This window comes from Zosterops lateralis (genome assembly GCF_965231275.1).
Source record: "Zosterops lateralis genome assembly, chromosome: 17".
Classification (NCBI taxonomy): domain Eukaryota; kingdom Metazoa; phylum Chordata; class Aves; order Passeriformes; family Zosteropidae; genus Zosterops; species Zosterops lateralis.
This window is the reverse complement of record NC_139777.1, coordinates 11,618,391-11,635,616: the sequence shown is the minus strand read 5'-3', so window position 1 is coordinate 11,635,616 and position 17,226 is coordinate 11,618,391. Positions and strand designations below refer to the sequence as shown.

General features: G+C 39.3%; 2 protein-coding genes across 4 annotated transcripts in view; one reads left to right on the top strand and one right to left on the bottom strand.

The window, feature by feature from the left end:
• Positions 1 to 17,226, bottom strand: part of RSPH14 (radial spoke head 14 homolog) — a gene marked incomplete at both ends in the record, with an annotated part of 71,795 nt that overhangs the window by 8,252 nt on the left and 46,317 nt on the right. The window lies entirely within an intron of this gene.
• The window catches only part of GNAZ (G protein subunit alpha z), a 60,485-nt gene that overhangs the window by 2,338 nt on the left and 40,921 nt on the right, over positions 1 to 17,226 (top strand). The window contains exons 2-4 of one of the 3 annotated variants that reach the window (XM_083873998.1): positions 2,274 to 2,365; positions 2,625 to 2,713; positions 8,020 to 8,215. The gene's annotated coding sequence lies outside the window, so the exon portion shown is untranslated. Of the gene's footprint in view, positions 1 to 2,273; positions 2,366 to 2,624; positions 2,714 to 7,815; positions 8,216 to 17,226 lie in introns of those variants that run through there. The other 2 variants (XM_083873999.1, XM_083874000.1) reach the window with 2 other exon arrangements.

Genomic DNA, 17,226 nt, shown 5'->3' with positions numbered 1-17,226 from the left:
TACTTGAAAGGAGTGGGTTTAATTATTTAAATCATTCATGGCCAATGAAAAGAGGAATAATATCTAAAGAATTAAAAAAACTTTAGTCTACAGAATGTACTTTATCACATCTCTAAAAACTCTGGGGATGAATTAGAGAGAATAGACTTGTGTTTCACATAGAAATTTTCCAAATTGAGAAATAAACCCTGGGTTCTGTTTTTGTACAAAATTTATCTATAGTCCAAGACCAATAACTGACCAAGACAAGTCCCCTCATTCTGATTGATGGCAGTGTCAGATCCTTCAATAGGAAATCCCACAACACATAAAGGTGGAAATAATGAAATATCTTCTCTGTTGTAACAGTGCATAGTCCAGCAACTGTGGACTACTGCTCACTCATATGGAATCTGAAGGCAGTCTCCATAATGAAAGCAATTTTTTCTTCTTTTACTGGAACTAAACTGATTTGTTATCATACACAAGAAAGCAAACAATCAAAATGAAGGTGAACTAATTTTTTTTCCTAGCTCTAATTGTTGATAGTCTGCCTGTAAGTTGCAAGATAAGCTGTGCTATCTTTTGCAGGGCTTTTATTCAGCCCTTCTGAACTCCAGCTGCTTATACCTCCCTTTTAAGTAAATTTCTAAAAATTTTCTAAATTTGTAACTCCATCTATAGACACCCTCACAGTCATCCTGTATACCCAAAGGTGTGAATGCATGTGCACACACACAGTATGCATTTCACTCATCTTCCATGCAGATTGATCACACAAACTGGGAAATTGCTTGGATTTTATTTTTCTGACAAAATATCTTTATCATTTTTTAAAAATAATAAAAATCAAAGAAAAAATTATAAAAATTCACCCTAACGGTTGGGTTTTTTTCTTGTTCTTTTAGATGAAGAAGGAAATGTCACCCTGAAATTTATTAATTTCCTCCACAGGGAAAACTTTGCCAAAATACTTGAAGGAAGGAAAACAATCTGACGTGCACTACTTGTGCCAAAGTCCTCAGATCAATAACTGTTCAGAAAATTAAAGCCTTAAGATAGCTACTCCCAAAAAGCTGAGCCTCAGCCACTGAGGCTATCCCATTTCAGATCTTCCAAGTCAGAATTTATCCTTTTTTTCTGCTGGTCAGTAATGGACGTGTGGTTTTAAGATGAGACTAAGAGGGACCAGTGCAGCCTTTAACCATATGAGACTCCTGATTTTCAGCTTCCACGAGCACCCACTGTGAAATGCAGCATTCACAGAAGGCAGTGAATTTACTGTGCCTGACAGAAAACAGTCAGAAGAGAACCTGGACTGGCATGTCCACAAACACTGATTTAAATCTTGGATTTGTATTTATACCAAGCATGTAGAGCAAGTGTTAACAATTCCTGTAGCAAGTTTCAGTCACAAAAAAATTGATGCTGGAAGGTGAACATGACATTATCAGTTTGACAAACGTTCATATGGTTATTGCCTCCATTGTAGCAATTTTTAGAGATTCCTGTGGAGAAAGGTCTGCCTTGTCACAGAGGTTTGTAAAGATGTGTGAGAACTCATTTCCTACAGAGATGATTGTCTGCCTGGCTGGGGTGGAAGGAGTGGATGGAGAGTAGGGAGGCAAACATTTGTTTTAGGCAAGTCAGTTGAGCAGCTGAGAAACCATTCAGATCCATTTTACACTAATAAAAAGAGTTTTAAACTTTTGAGTCCAACTATCTTACAAGCCCCTAATTTGAGAGCAATGCACCATTGGAAGTTTTCAGAACTTCTGCTGAGAAAACAAGTTGAAAGAAAAATAAATCTTTCCTCTTTTGGGGCAGAGGGCCAAATAATTAAAGCAACATGAATGAAGTTCAAGAAACAGTTTTCTCAACCATCTTAAATTTCTATACCTGGAAGTTACACCTGTGTAACTGGAATGCATCACAAAGTGGCATTACACAGCCAAATGACCATTAGAACATCTTGGTTACATTTAAGGTTCATCTTCTGTAACCAGTGAATTAAGCCCACACATGCTCAGGCATTAGAGAACATTTTTTTCAGTTTTGTTCCTTAGGAGAAATAGTGATTAAGATGGTGAAAGTGTTCTCTGAACTTTCATAGTATAACTAAATGGCAAGCCATCAGAAACAGGGGTATAGGAATGAGAACAATTCCTGTAGAGATTTGATTATGCTGCTGTCAAACATTAAAAATGAGAGGCTTAAAGCAACCAAATATCTAGAATTATGTGTCAGATTCTGAAGAATTTTGTCCTGAAAATTTATCTAAACTTGCTTTGAAGATATGAATCATTGCACAGACTGAAAACTGAACAGACTGAAAAACTGCAAATAGTGGTAGAAGACAATGGGATCATGAATTCAGTCTCATTGGGTAAGCACTTCTTTTTTACATTTTCTCCATTGTTAGAAGGGTGAGAGATTGTTATGTTCGTTATGTTATGTATGTTATGTTATGTTATGTTATGTTATGTTATGTTATGTTATGTTATGTTATGTTATTTTAAAAATGACCTGATAGAAAATTCACAGAAGAAGGAACTGGAGAAATGGTAGTGGTGACAAATCCACTGCTTCTCTTTGCTAGTCAGGCCTGCTGGCAAAGCTGCAATAAAGGCAATTTTATCCTACAGTTCGCACTGCTTCCACTGGTGCCAAGATGAACACAATTGACTGGTGAGAACTGATAAAACCTCCTGAAAAGAAGAATACAGTACTACAGGTGGGTAAAATCCTTTTCTGCTTCAGATGCTCTGGCTTGGCAATTTTGTTTGAAATGAGAGCAGAAGAAATACATCTTGATTGGAGCCACAGGCCCAGATGGCTGCACAACGTGAGTGGAGCTGGGTAGAAAAGCAGATTGAGCCTCCCCTCTCCACTCAGACCTGCTACTTTGCAGATCCCATGTTTTCCATGGGAAGCCATGTTCTTAAGGAAAACTGCTTTCTGCTACCCAATGAAAATTGCAGTCTGTTCTGATTGAGGCTCTGCAGTAGTGCTTTCCAGTGTCTTTTAGCCTATACTTTATTTCAAGCAGTGAAAAATTCAAAAATCCCAATTGAATACAAGCCTGCCCAAGGTGTGGGCTGCTTTGAGGATGATTTGTTTTTTGAAGTACCTACCCAGTAAATGTTGGGAACAACAGAAAAATGAAGCTGTTACTTAACCTGGACTAAAATATTAGGTCTAGCTTCTGTAAACACGCCAGATTAAGCACAGGCACTTCAGCAGTAGTACTTACGTGCTTATCTATAAGAACATTATATACATAGGATTCAAAACACTCTTAAACAGAAACAGAGAACACACTTTGTACGTCTGCTTTGTACTTTATAGGTGGGTTGGTAGGTAGATGGGAGACTCTTAGAGTTTATGTAGATGGAAAACCACCTGTGTGCCTGATGTTGAATAAGTGGACAATTGTCTAAATTCAATTCTGAGTGCAATATTCCAAATTTTTTAAGAACTGGACTGGCATTTGAAGTCCCCATAGTAAAGGTACATGGGTGTTCCCAGCTCTACTTCCACAGCTTCCCAGAATTACCTTTGTGTCCTTAAAAAAAATTGTCGTCTTTTTTTTTCACAACCAAGTAATTTCTGTTAATCAGACACAAGAAGGTTACAGAACAGATAAATAACAGTGCCTAATGAAATTGTAGTTATATCTTGTAGTTCTTACATGAAGAACTACATGCTTAAAGGATACAAGAAAATGTGAAGTCCAATTATAATTTTTTCTGAGCATCTACTAAAATATATATAAACCTTCTGAGGGCCCAATTTGATACTTCTTCAGCTGATAAGAACATAAGTGGCAAAACTAAATATATTTGAAACCAATACATTTCTTTTTGTTTGTTTGTTTGTTATTGCAAAAAGCTTTAAAACCCCACTAAATGCCTACCCATGTCCTCAGGTGGAGGAGACCTTCTTTCAAGCCACTCTTCAGTGAATATTTAATTATTCTTATGACGTGGATAACCCCCAACCAGGATGCTTGCAGGAGGGAAGAGGGGACCCTAAGAATAACCAACAACCTTGCTCAGACCACTTTTAATAGAAGATCTGAAGCTGGTACAATTTGTTTTAAAAGCCTTGGCTTCAAAAAATTCCTGACACCGTTTAATTGCATCTCCAGTGTGTAATTCCCAAAGATCTCTGTATTTTGATCTCAAGTGATTTTTTCTGTTCAACCTTCACAGATCCTTTGTTGTATACTTTACTAAGTGATCCCCAATTTGGGTTAACATTTGAGGAGTTTTGTTTAGGTTTTTTTCCCCATTCCTTTGCCTTTAATAGTGAAAAATGAGCAAAGAATACTTTAATTCACCTTTTTTTTCCCTAAATAAATAACATTAGAATGTGGTCTTGAAGGATGGGCTCTTTACAAAGAACTATGTTCCTTTATCTTATTTCACAGTATCACTGTAGCTTTCTTCCCATGGAGGCTCTGAGGGCATAGGACTGCGTGGACTCATCCCAAAGCTTAGAATAAGCAAGAACAGCTGTGGAAAGTTTTTTGCACAGGAAAGCCAAGGTATCTTCCAGGGCTCTTGGAGAGCAGCTCTCCTCCAGCTGCTGGATTTAATGTTTGTTTTTCTCAACTTGGCTTCAGTAGCAACTGCTGATGCAGCAACTGAAACAATGAGCTGAAAACACAGTAGGTACATAATAGAAACTTGTGAAGGGGGGGGGATGTAAAGCACTCAATATTTGTAGGGTTTGTTTTTTTCCTTTTTAAAGAAGTTCTTCTTTAGTTGATTGTGATATTAGATGCAATGCATTGTCTGGGTTCACATTCTCAAATGTCTCTCATGATTTGCTCTCATAGGAAGAGTAAACTGCTGAGATTAAGCAAAATCCTCAGTTACCTGAAGGGTGAAAGAAGATAAAAGGGTGAAATCCTGGTAGAAAGTGTATTTTCATCTTAAGTGATGAAGCCAAATGAGGTCAGGCTGATACCACCTGATAGAAGGTGCATTCATGATTTTCTCCCCACCATCTCACAGTCACTGATACAAAGCAACAATATATCAGATAGATAGAAATATCAGATCCCAATCATCTGTACATGATGCTATTTTAAATCCTTCCACGTGAGAAAAATGGTTAAAAATAAAAATACAGCCTTTTTATTCTCCTTTAAATGTTCTGTTCAGTTCTTCATGCTGAGAGAATCACAGACCTGTCTATAAATATCTAACCCAGATCTACAATTGCTTGTTAAAAAGAGAGTGTTTGGTAGAAGATTGAATGAAACACAAAATGTCTTTTATTATATTTTTATTGCAGACCAGATGTGGCCTCTCAATCTACCCTCTATCATTTGGAGATGTACATTCACCAAGAACATTGCATGTGTGCACATAAATATTTTCATGTTGTCATGGTATAATAAAGGGTAATTGATTAGAAAAATCCCTATGGGATTTTCCACTTAAGAGCACATTTTTGTTTTAGCACTATTGTCTTCAAAATAAATATGTACGAATGCATCTATTTTGATTGATCCAGCAGAAAGCAGCAGTAAACAGGCAAGGCTTTGGCTTTTGGTTAATGAATAGCACTGGCAAGTTGAGTGAAACTCGTGCAGCCAACGGGCCCAGGAGGTTGTGTCTGGGATGCTGCACCTCAGCAGTCTAATCCTGCTCCCTTCAAACCCAAGCCTGCTCTGGTGGGGGAAAAACGGTGACCTACCTGAAATAGAAGAGGAAATAGAAATCCAGTCAGATTGCCACAGGTCCCTAAAATTACTCTTCATATTTCCACATAAACTATTCACTCTCTATAGTTATTTCTGTGTATTCAGTCTATCTGTTTACAAAGCACAACATTCAGAGTTCTGGGCTAAGGATCTGGATTTCTGTGCTGTGTGACTTTGGCATTTAATCACCTGTCCAGGCTATTTGGAGACTTATTTCTCTTTAAATTCCTGTGGGAGCTTAGCTACATGTAATGCAATCAATACATGCTGCAAGGCCCTAATTGAGAATTTCTGGATGCAGGACAAGGTAAGACTGAAGAAAACTTAGACATATCTGATGAGGCATTTTTCAGGCAAGTTGGTTTTTAACTCTGCCATTAATCAACAGCAAGCTCCCACATGATGATGTTGAAATAATAGCCCCTAAACTTCTTAGACCTGTCCCAGTACTCAGGTACTGAATGTTTGTAATTCCTTCACTGCCAACATTTTATCTGTGCTCTGATGCCTTCCTCAAAGCTGGAGGAAAGCAGGTGTTTTCTTATAGCAGTGGAAAATGCCTAAAGTTGCTCTCTCTGTAGACAGCATGCAAACGATGATCGGCCTGGCCAGGATGATGGTGGTTGGTGCTTTATTTCTGCCACACTTGGTTAGTGTGTGGAAGATGCCTTTTCTCACATATCAAGTACTATACTAAAGATACATGTAATGTGACAGTTTCTATAGTAACTACTTGTTCTTTATGGAATTGCAGATTAAACCTGTACACCTTGTTATTGTTCTTTTATCCTATTATCTAGACTACTCAGTTACTGCAGATACATTTTTTAAATTCTATTCCCTTGCCAACATAACTACATCAGGGATTTATGCACTTAAAACAAAAACCCTTAAAAGTTTTAAATTGACCATTATCTGACCTTATAAATGCACTGAGATGTTCGTGCATGTATATTAAAAGCTAAAATTTCAAAATAAGACTGTAGCAATATTTTTTATTAAAGCAGGTCAAAATTAAGATTTGAAAACTATTGTTTTGCTGGGAGAACAATGCAAGTTATGTATATGACTTTTCTTTTCTAACAAATTTTACTACAATGAATTTACCAGTCTAGATGGACTGGCAAACTCTTCCAATATGAACAACATCTAAGATTTCTTATTATAGGAAAATTTTGTCTACATGGTATACTGATTCTTACATGAAATTATTTCATTATTATGATTTGCCAATGCTACAGCTCTGCTGATAATATCAGTACTGGAAGTGATATCATTTACAGGAATCAGATGCTTTATGTTAGCCTTATTGTGGGAAAAAATGCCTGCATCCCGTCTGTGTCTGTGAGCCTCTGTTGCGATCTCCAGCAGAAGTGTATCAGTAACAAATCAAGCTTATAAAATTAGCAGTGTAGGGAGAAATCAGCCACTTGATCAGGGCTGCAGATTCAACAATGCAACTAGTATTGTAGCCAAAAGGAAAAAGACACTAGGAAAAATGTAAAATATAAATTGGGTAAATCCATTAATGAGATAAAAAGAAAATGATACTCATCGTTAATTTAAAAAAAACCGTAGCAAATTACACATACACAAATGCAAAAGACAGAAGGGGAAAATAATAAAAAAAAATATATGCCCAGTACTGAGAGCAACTGAGTGATGGCAGAAGTGAAAAGCAAACAGGAGATAAATCCCGCGTAACTAAAGAAACTGTTTTTTCTCCCTTTACCCTTGACCGTATCCTTCCAACACGTATGTGCCTGGTTCTCCCTAAAACAGGCATTGTGAAATGAGCCCTGGAAGTCCTGGCGCTGCCAGAGCCGGGCACTGCTGTGCTGCAGCGAACATGGACCCGCGGAGCGGCCCCGGGTGCGGATGCAGTTGTGCAGAGGCAGAGCCCGCGGCACGTCTGTACCCGCACATTATGTAACGCGCCAGTGCAACGGAGCGTACGAGCCGGGAAAGAGGCACAAACCCCTCGCCAACACCCAGCTCCTCCAGCGCCGCGGCGGGGCGGGGGCTGCGGAGGCTGCGGGCCCGGCCGCCCCCCGGGCGGGAGCCGGAGCGGAGCCGGAGCCGGAGCGGAGCGGAGCGGAGCCGCCCGCCGGCCGCGCCGCCGCCCCGCCCGCGGTACCCCCGCCGTTGGCGTGGAAACGGGCTGGCGGCTCCGGCTCCTCCTCCAGCGCCAGCCCCGCGCTCCCCCTGCCCGGCTCCCCGGCGAGAGCGCGGAGCACCTCCCTGTCTCCCGCGGGGGGCCGCCGGACAAGTGCTCCCACTGCCGCCTTTAGAACAGCACGGGCTTTTACGGTTGTGTTCTCTAGGGAGAAGATGGGAAAGGGCAGGTTCCTGCTCCTGCTGGGGCTGCGGGGCTAGTCCCTGCAGTCGTGGTGTGGTCTGCTCGGCAAATCACAGATGCTGATGTGAAAAAGGGCCAAAGCAGAGGAGAGGCGTCAGTGGATGCGAGCGTTTGTACTGATGGATTGAGGAGGTGGAGGCTGCCTGCCTGGTGCTGGAGAGGTGAGTGCAATATTCCGCATTTCCTTCTCTCTTAAATCAGTTCAGTGATGAACATTTAAACAAAATAAAAAGGCACTTCTAAAACAAGAAGGAAAAGATGTCATTTTGAAACAATAAGCTATGCTTCTGCTGGATAAAAATACGAGTGTCACCATGAGATAGGAACATTTCGCTGTGTGTAGACAAAAAATAGTAAAGGGGAGGCAGGCTGCTGATACAGTGAAAATGACCTTCTCAAGGGATACTGGCCTTCTATTAGCTGCTGCTTCAGCTTGGGCCCTTCTTCTAAAAATTAAGTGGTCTCCCTTTCCTAGCCTGTATTGTAACCCATTAATAGCCAATACCTGAGCCTTAACAGGATCCATTGCGTTCCCTTAATGATTCAGAAAGATAATCCATTAGATTCTGCCTGTTGGGAGAAGAACCTCCACACTATGTAGCACCTCCTCCCAGGGAAATGCAGCCTGGATAACATTCTAGCAGAAAAGACTCCTGCTGCCAAATTTCTGTAATAAATCCTCCTGGTAACAGTCTCATCTGCTCATTGGAAGGATGTGTGGCTCTGCAGAGCCTGGATGTGTTCCCTCCCCGTGTGTGCCCGTGCATGTGAAGGAATGAGGAGGGTTTATATTAATCTGCACCTGTGGACGGCTCCTATCTGCACTTGTGAACCACAAGTTTTTTGGTATCTTTGCATTTGCATTTTGGGTGAGTGCTTCATACACAAACCCCCCAAGCCTTCAATGTTAGCTGAGAGAGCTGCAGACAAATAGATGTCAGTTTAATTTCTGCTCATAGAACTGATCTGATCTGCTTTTGGCTGTTTCACTGTAGAAGCTGTGTAATGTGTGTTCTTGCAGTATTTATTCTGCAAGATACTGACCTATCTCAACATTTTCCTGGGAAGATTTGAGAAAAAAATCACTAGTTTTCCCTCCAGCATTTCTTTATATTTGTTTATATCAATTTTTTGATAGCCTCACATCCATAATTTGATTTTTATTTGGGCTCAGTATTTCGCGCCATTGTGGGTCACACCCTTCGGGTGGCCATCAATATTTTGTCTATAAAGGTTAAAACAGCAGGTCAGGTGCTGTGAACACCTACTTGTGGATCACAAAGGGGCAAAAAATGAGTGTGTATTCTGGACTTAGGAGAAATCTTTTCTGACTTTATGGATATAGATGTTCAAAGTCCGAGCTGATGCCTTAAGTGCTATTATGGGCAGAAATCCTCACTTTTCTTCAACAGGCACAGATCTGACAGCTGAACAGACACAGCTCTGCAGAACAGAGAGTGTTTTGCCATTAACTTGGCTGTCTCCATCAAATCATTTGTTTGGAAGCTATCATGCAAAAAGCACAGATCCCTGCCCTTGGATAAAGGACATTATCAGAGGAGAGGCCTATGTGTATAGAAGGATGAAGATTTAGTCTTCAAGAAGCCAGTGACAGGTGTAATCAAAAGAAAACCTCTTAGTTATAAGGCATATTTAGGAGAAAAACTCATGCTATCTTTCATCACCAAAGCACTGATTGCATTTTCAGAGAAGAATCCCCCTCTGTGTACATAGGTATGCTTATAAGGGAAAAAAGCTGATTAATTCTATGTAAGCCATGGAAATTTCACTCTGACAATGGACCTCACAGAGAGGAATAAACTCCGTGTGCTCCATAAAGAATGCCACACGTCTGCCTGAGATAATGTGCTTGTCATTCCACAGGCCACTGGTGAGCAGGGTTGAGTAAGTCTTCTGGAGGTACTACCTTGAATTTTGTAAGCCTCCAGAACAGTTTCACGTTTCAGTTGCAGGCCTTGGTTTTGAATTTAGTGGTGATAATCTAAAAATAACCAGCCAGGTAGCTCTGAAGGACTGAAGTGAAAGTGTTCTGGTTGTCTCAGTTCTGATTACACACTGATAGAACAAGGTATGTTAAATTTTAAGGAGTGTAGATAGAAATGGAAATTTGTCCTTTCTTAAGGAATTTACCTGCTAAATGATGGGGAAGGTGATAAGGATAACAGAAAATTCAGTAGGTAATCAAAGCTCAAATCCTTAAATGGTGAAGTCAGCTCTTCCTCTCCAGCTTAAGCAGATAAGGATTTTGACAGCAGATAGAACCTTGGTTGATACACAGGCGTGAGGAAATACAAGTGAACAGTGTTTTTTTCTCACTCCCCCTCTGTGACTTAAAGAAAAATACTTTCAATTCCTTTGGGTTAAATCACAGTAATCCTACTTATTTCAGAAATTCTTTAGATTTATGTAACTGAAAATGAGAGCTGAATCTGAGTATTTCTGCTAAAGTTTTGGTCCTGCTTTCACAGGAGTCATTGGAAGTTTTGTGACTTATTTCAGTGGGAGCAAGCCCAGCACACACGTTTTCAATAATCAGGTTCTCCCTTGCCTTTAGTAACAACGTTTGTAGTTGGTTTCAATGAGGTCACCGGCTCAATGACAAATTCAGTAACTCAACTTCTATCACAAACTGTAATTCATAAATTATCAGTTATCTGAATCGTGTTCTTTTTACTGAGAAAATGGGAGTGTTATTCCCATGTTAAGGCTGACAGTACCCACCCTCAGCAGTAACAGTTTCTACACAAGCAATCAGCTATTTTTTTTATCTAAGAGAAAACTTATTCAAAATCCCTTAAAGATCAAAATCTTGACTTATGTGCATAAAATCATATTTATACTTAGAGAGAAGAATTCTCCTATTTTTGTTAAAAAAGAAGGTTAAATTTTGTTCTTTGTGACCCCCAAAGTATCCAGACTAAATCCACATCCATTACTAGTTACAACAAATTCCCTTCACTTACTTGAGAGGATAATATGACTTATATTTTGGATGTTATATTCAAAGTTCACATTTTTATTAAACTTTCCAGAATTCAAGGGTGGTGATTAGGAAGTCCAAATTTCAACTATCATATTGATGAAAGAATAATCCCAAATGGGAACAACTATACTGCTCCAAAGCAACCAAAATCGATTCTCTTCGCAAAGTTCCCTGGCAATTTAAGGTATGTGGAATAGACAAGATGACAGAGAAGGGCTAAATTCAGTTTGATTTATTCTGTTATTGAATCAGGAGTTGATACATATTAGCAATTTAAGTTGTTTTAGCTTTCAAGTGGAATCAAGGACAGAACCTAACCCTTGCCAGGAAGGCTACAGAGAAAATCCTCCTCTCTGAACTGTGGCTTTTCCTTAGCACTGAAGGGCACTCGTGAAGTTGGATGGAAGGAACAGATGGGTGATGGGGTCATTTCTTCCATCCTATCCAGACTTCAAACATTGGTTACTATTAAATACATTTAAACCTACAACTACCAAAACATAGCAAAAATTCAGAAGACAAGAGCTTTATATGTTTTTTGTTTTCTTTTTCTTTATTTCTTCAGGTCAGAGCATTTTCTGTGGTTCAGCAGAAGCTCAAGTCTCCTCACAATCCCATTTTATTATTTAGTATTGGACACGCAGTGAATCATTAGGGAACACAGTTTTACCCAACCAAGCCTATTTGCCTTTTGTTTTCTCTTTAAGCCCTTTATACCAGAGAGTTGTTTCTTCTCTGGATTCCTAAGCTATCACATCAAAAAGACAAATGTGATAACACTCACACATGATTCTACATTGCAGAAATAACCTGTTGGATTACCAGTCAGCATCTTGGCCTATATAAAAACTTAAAGAGGCAAATCCAAAAATTCTAAGTATTTGTTTTGCTCACACATGTCAAGAATAATGACCAGAAAGTAAATAGTAATTTCATAGGAACCAAATTGGATTTATTAAATAGCAATTGCCTGGACTTGGCAGTTGGAAGGAATTATTCTCATCACTTTCAGATGTCCATAACATGGATATGCACTTATGGAGCAGTTGTTAAGCCTTCCTTTTTAGCTAATGGAAGAAAAAGAGATTTCTCCATTGGAGTTACCCAGAGCAGTTTCTGACTACCAAGTTAGTGTGAGATTGAGCTGACCTCTGGAAGTGACAGCTCCTCTCCACTGCCTCTGAGGGAAGCACTGAGTGAGGAGCTCTGAAGTAGCCACCTACATGCAGATGCTAAATCTGCACAGATGAATCCCACTCTTACTGTCTATAAGGTAATGTTTAACCAAGATTTACTAGCTAATTATGAAGATATTTTCATGGTTCATCATAAATATTTGTAAGTGATAGTGCAGTTGCCATTCCCTACCTACCAGCCCTGTTCCCCTGATAGTGACTGGGCTGGCACTGGTTTCCTCCTCCGAGTATCTCAGCAATGGTCATGGCACTGGACAGGCTTCACTGGAACAGCACCAGGAATCCAAATCTTTTATCAGTTTCTCCTGGTGATCCAGGCAGTATTCAGGCATACATTCCCACTGTTTTTCTACTGGTTTTCTGTGCCTGCTTTCTATATTTTCAAACCTTGCCCAGACACCTTTATCTTCACAAACTGCATGAACACAAATACAATTAGGCAGCATAGCAAGTGTTGATGTACAAGTACAGTTGACACAGTTATTTTGTGGAAGGAAACAACACAGTGGAGCTGAATTTGATTACAATTCAGTGTCATGGCACAGTAACAAAAGCCCAGCTGGGCGTTTAACTCTGAGAGGGCTTGCTGTTCAGAGGGGGCATGCACCTGGTTATTATATTCCTTCCTTTAAAAGAGAAATGTGTGTGTGATTCACAAGGAAAGCTACCTACCAGCGAAGGGAACATCTTTCTGAAGATAATACAATTTGAGCCATTAGGTTGGATCTTTCAAGTAAAAAGTTTTGTCTCTGAATATTACCAGCTCAAATATTGGAATGTGTTAACAAAATATGATTTCTTTTGGATATATAATATCTATTTATACATATATATGCATTAGTTTTTTTGGTGTTTTTTTTTTTTTTTTTTTTTTTTTTTTTTTTTTTTTTTTTTTTTAGTTTGGGTGTCTTATGAGGAAAGAAAGTCCAGGATATTGGCTGTTACCCCTCTCTAGTGTTTATGTTACAGGAGAGGATTCAAACCACTACTACAGGAAATAATTTTTATGTCATTTTAAGCACTCAATTCAGTAGATTAATGCATATGATGCTAACCAAATCCATTGTGAACTAAAATTTTCCAGAATTAACACTATTGCACTGGAGCATCTCTCTGTACTGTCAGCAAGTTGATTGTTGCAACAGGGCCTTGGCAGGAAAATTTTCTCTCAAGATGCCTTTCTGTCCCTGACCTTTTAAATTTGGCAGAGTTCAGGGTACCACAGTATAAGCCATTTTGTGATGGGAAGATATTCATATGTTCTTACCATTGCTAAGACTCTAGTGAGCTTCCATGTTGTATTGCTCAGTAATGGTAGAACCTCACCTTAATCAGTCATTTCAGAGACATGTTTTTAATCTCTTTTTCAATCCATCTATGTCCATGAACAGACAAACTCACCTTAATTTGTAATTCAGTGACATTAATGTAGGTATTTAAAAATCTAAGGTCAGCGTACTTCAAATTTGAACAATTGTTCTACTATCATGTTGTTTCTGTTCCCTGACTAGATGTGCAATAAGTCCTCTGATTATGTTTCATGCTGTGAATGTTTCCAAAAGCAAATCTGAACTTTGCCTCATAGCCGTGATTACACAGGTGTGTCAAGTTTGCTTTTAGCATGTGTGCTCACAAAAAGCAATGGAATACTGAAGACTTTATGTATTTTTTTTAAGTTACAGGAACAAATTTTTGGCTACTAGGTTCAAGGGATCAACAATTGTTTTAAATGTGGCAAGACTGGAGGGTGATGTGCAGTTCAGTATTAAATCAGCACAATATTATTTGCTCTCACAGGTCAAGTAAATATACAATGGTCTAAACAAATTAAAGCATCAGGTAGCATCAGGAAGAGGTAGGAACCAGCGATTTTTAGCACTGCAGGCTACAATTCTCCCTTTTTCCAGAGAGGCCTGATTGTACCCTGCCGTCCTGAATGGTGCAAATCCTATATAACAGAAGTTAAAACATTGATAAAGCAGTAACAGTAATAACCTCACATATAGACAAAGAACTGAATTATTGGATCTCTTACAGTCCCATTCTGTGCCAGCACACACAGGTTATAAACTAAAATTAAATGTTTACAGAGGATATTAGCCTGGTCTGTGACAAGAAAAACCTCTCTCTTTGCTGTATCCATGGCACAGCAGATCAACCCTTTTCCCACTTCTGCAGTCAAGGAAACCAAGTACAGCCACTGATATTGTGGCCTCTTGGGATGATACCTGGAAACTGTTCTAATTCATGCTGTGACTTAGGCAGGCCCAACCTGGCCCTACAATAAAGGCTGGATCACAGAATTTCCCTTCTCCTTCAGCTACTGGAAGTGTTGGAGTTTCTCTGTATTTTTGATTACTTTATGTTGCTTTTCTAGTGTCTTCTGACACTGGAAAACAATGAACCCCAAGTAGAAAATACTGGAATATTTGAATTTAGAAATCATTTAGGCAGAATTGATCTGGAAGGAATGGGTGATGCCCATTATAGTAAAAGTGTGCTTTGAAGGGGAGATTGGAACTGAGAGTACTTTAAATATTGTAGAGTTAATTACCAAGTGACAGGAGAACTGCTCAGTGAGCAGCACAATTACAGTCTCTAGATATTTTCATTCAATATCTTATTTGTGGTGTTGGATACCTCCAATGACAGGAGTCTGTAACTCATCAAAGCTTATCTATACAAGTGTAGCTTTGGATTTCGGATACATTATGTTTTCATTATTAACCTGTCAAGAATTATTCATAGACCTCATTGAAAGTTTACATAAACAAGCCAATTCAAGAAAAGAGTAAAGTGTTTGTTTTAAAGGAGACCAGATGGAATGCTGTCAATCTATGCAGCACTGTTCTTACTCAGCTGTGAGATAGGAAGTGCAAATGGAATTTCTGTCTTTATCTACGTTGCAAAGATTTATAGTTAATGCAGGTACATTAACAGTACATCAGTCTCATTGTTTACTTGGGGTCTGCATCTTATTATCAGAATCATCAATTATAGATTCCATAATTTCTAAGATGTAATTTAAAAGGATATGTTTTTACAGAGTTATCTAGTTACAAAATACATAGAAAATACTATTTTTCACTACAGTTTCTTAAGCTTTTATTGGGATTGGTCAGAGGCAAGTGGTGATCAACAGAATACAAGCAATAGGAGGTCAAGATGAAAAGATTTCAGAAAATAATACAGGTGTGCAATAGGTCAAGGACTTTGCTCTTCCTTTCAACTTTTGCAAAAGCCTTTAGAAATGTCACCCTTACCAATGAGCTCCCTCCTGCAGTCAACACAAAAAATGGGAAGGGACAGTTAAAATTATTTTCGTGCAGAGCACTAGTTAACAGTAGGCATGAGAATCTGAAATACAAACCAAAATTGTACCTCATTCTTATGAACTGAAAAAAAGAGTTCTCAGAACAGCCAAGGAGACGCAAGCAGTATCATGATGACAATGTACTGACTTGTTCAGTGCCACTCCTGAGTCTCTAACAGAGCAAAACCACTTACAGTGTTTAGTGGAGGTTTCCCTATTGCACTGAGCTTTCAGCTAGCAAAGAGGTGACATAAACTGGGGTTTATTCCTCCTGAGCTATTTTGGCACAAAAACATTCTTTGAGATGAGGAGCTTGCCAGTAGGTTTGTGTCAGTGGCATTGCATCCTAATGGGATTACTGCCAGCTGGAAGAGATGGAAACCAAATTGGAATTGCTGTAAGGTGGGTTTGGACTGAAAGCTGAGCCAACTGTGAGCTTTGTAGCTATTGCCTGTCTTTGTGCCTTTGGCAGAGGTGGGGAGACACCTTATCAGTCATTTTCCTGGAGTTAAGTAAGAAATTTTACGTGCCTTGTTTTCTGGAATGCCTGTAGGTTTTTGGGTAGATCATCAGTTATTCTCTTACTACTCAGATGCATCCTGAGGGGGATGTAGGGCAGTAGCCCTTTTCATCTTTTCATAGTCAAAATACTGATTCCAAAACCTCAATTTAAAATCTTGAGGTTTTCTGTAAATGAACCAAAACATAACAAAAGCTATGCTTTTAGGTATAACTGTCCTGGTAGTTATCAATCTAGAGACGGTGTCATACCTAACCAGTGCTACCTGAGATCACTGAAAATGCAGACCCCCCCCACCCAACCCCAGTCATCTGAGTGCCCTCAGAGATGTCCTTGTAGTGTTTTAATGAAGTTTTCAAGATGAATTATTGTTCTGCTGTGCACTGGGGATATTTCCCTCCCACCCTCTCCCCTTGGTAAATCTGCTTTGTGACTTTAACATGGATTTGGAATCCCTGCAGCTGCAGTAGCTTTTGCACTGTTTTGACCCAGCATGGCTTGCTGAGAAATTTGTGTCCAGCCCCTCTGCTGAAGGCTGCACGTGCTGTGGGTAACCTCCACCATATGTATTATTTCGTGTCCCAGATCTGTGCCTGTTTCACAGAGCTGTTTTTACAGCGGTATCAACAGTAGATTTTTAGTGAGCAAAAAGAAATAAAATGGTGAGTCATCAGCTTTTTTCCTGCATATCTCATCTGTGTGAAATACAGAATGCTAACTAGAATAGTTAGGAATCAGCGATAAAATTCCAGCTTTATGTGCCATCTTAATAGTAGGCTAGAGTGTTACCAGAAGCATTTTTTCCTGGTAATATGAGAAATGAATAACTAGGGATCCACTGCTGAATAATGAATAAACTAAAGGCTCGATTAGCACCTTTCAGCTTTCAGATAATTTTAGAGCTGCAGCTACTTGAGTCAAGAAGAGATGTCACTGAGAGTAAAAGGAACAGAAAAGCAACTACCTGATGTGCTGCTGCTAAAGCTGTGCTGTGAGGGTGGTGCTGTACATTTGGCTGGTCAGTGAGGCTGCTCCTTAAGCTGACAGGACAGCCTTATGGAAACAAAACCTGGAAAATTTGGTGTTTTTACTATTAACAGTAGCAGTAGATTATGTGTGTAGTCTCATAAATCAACCCA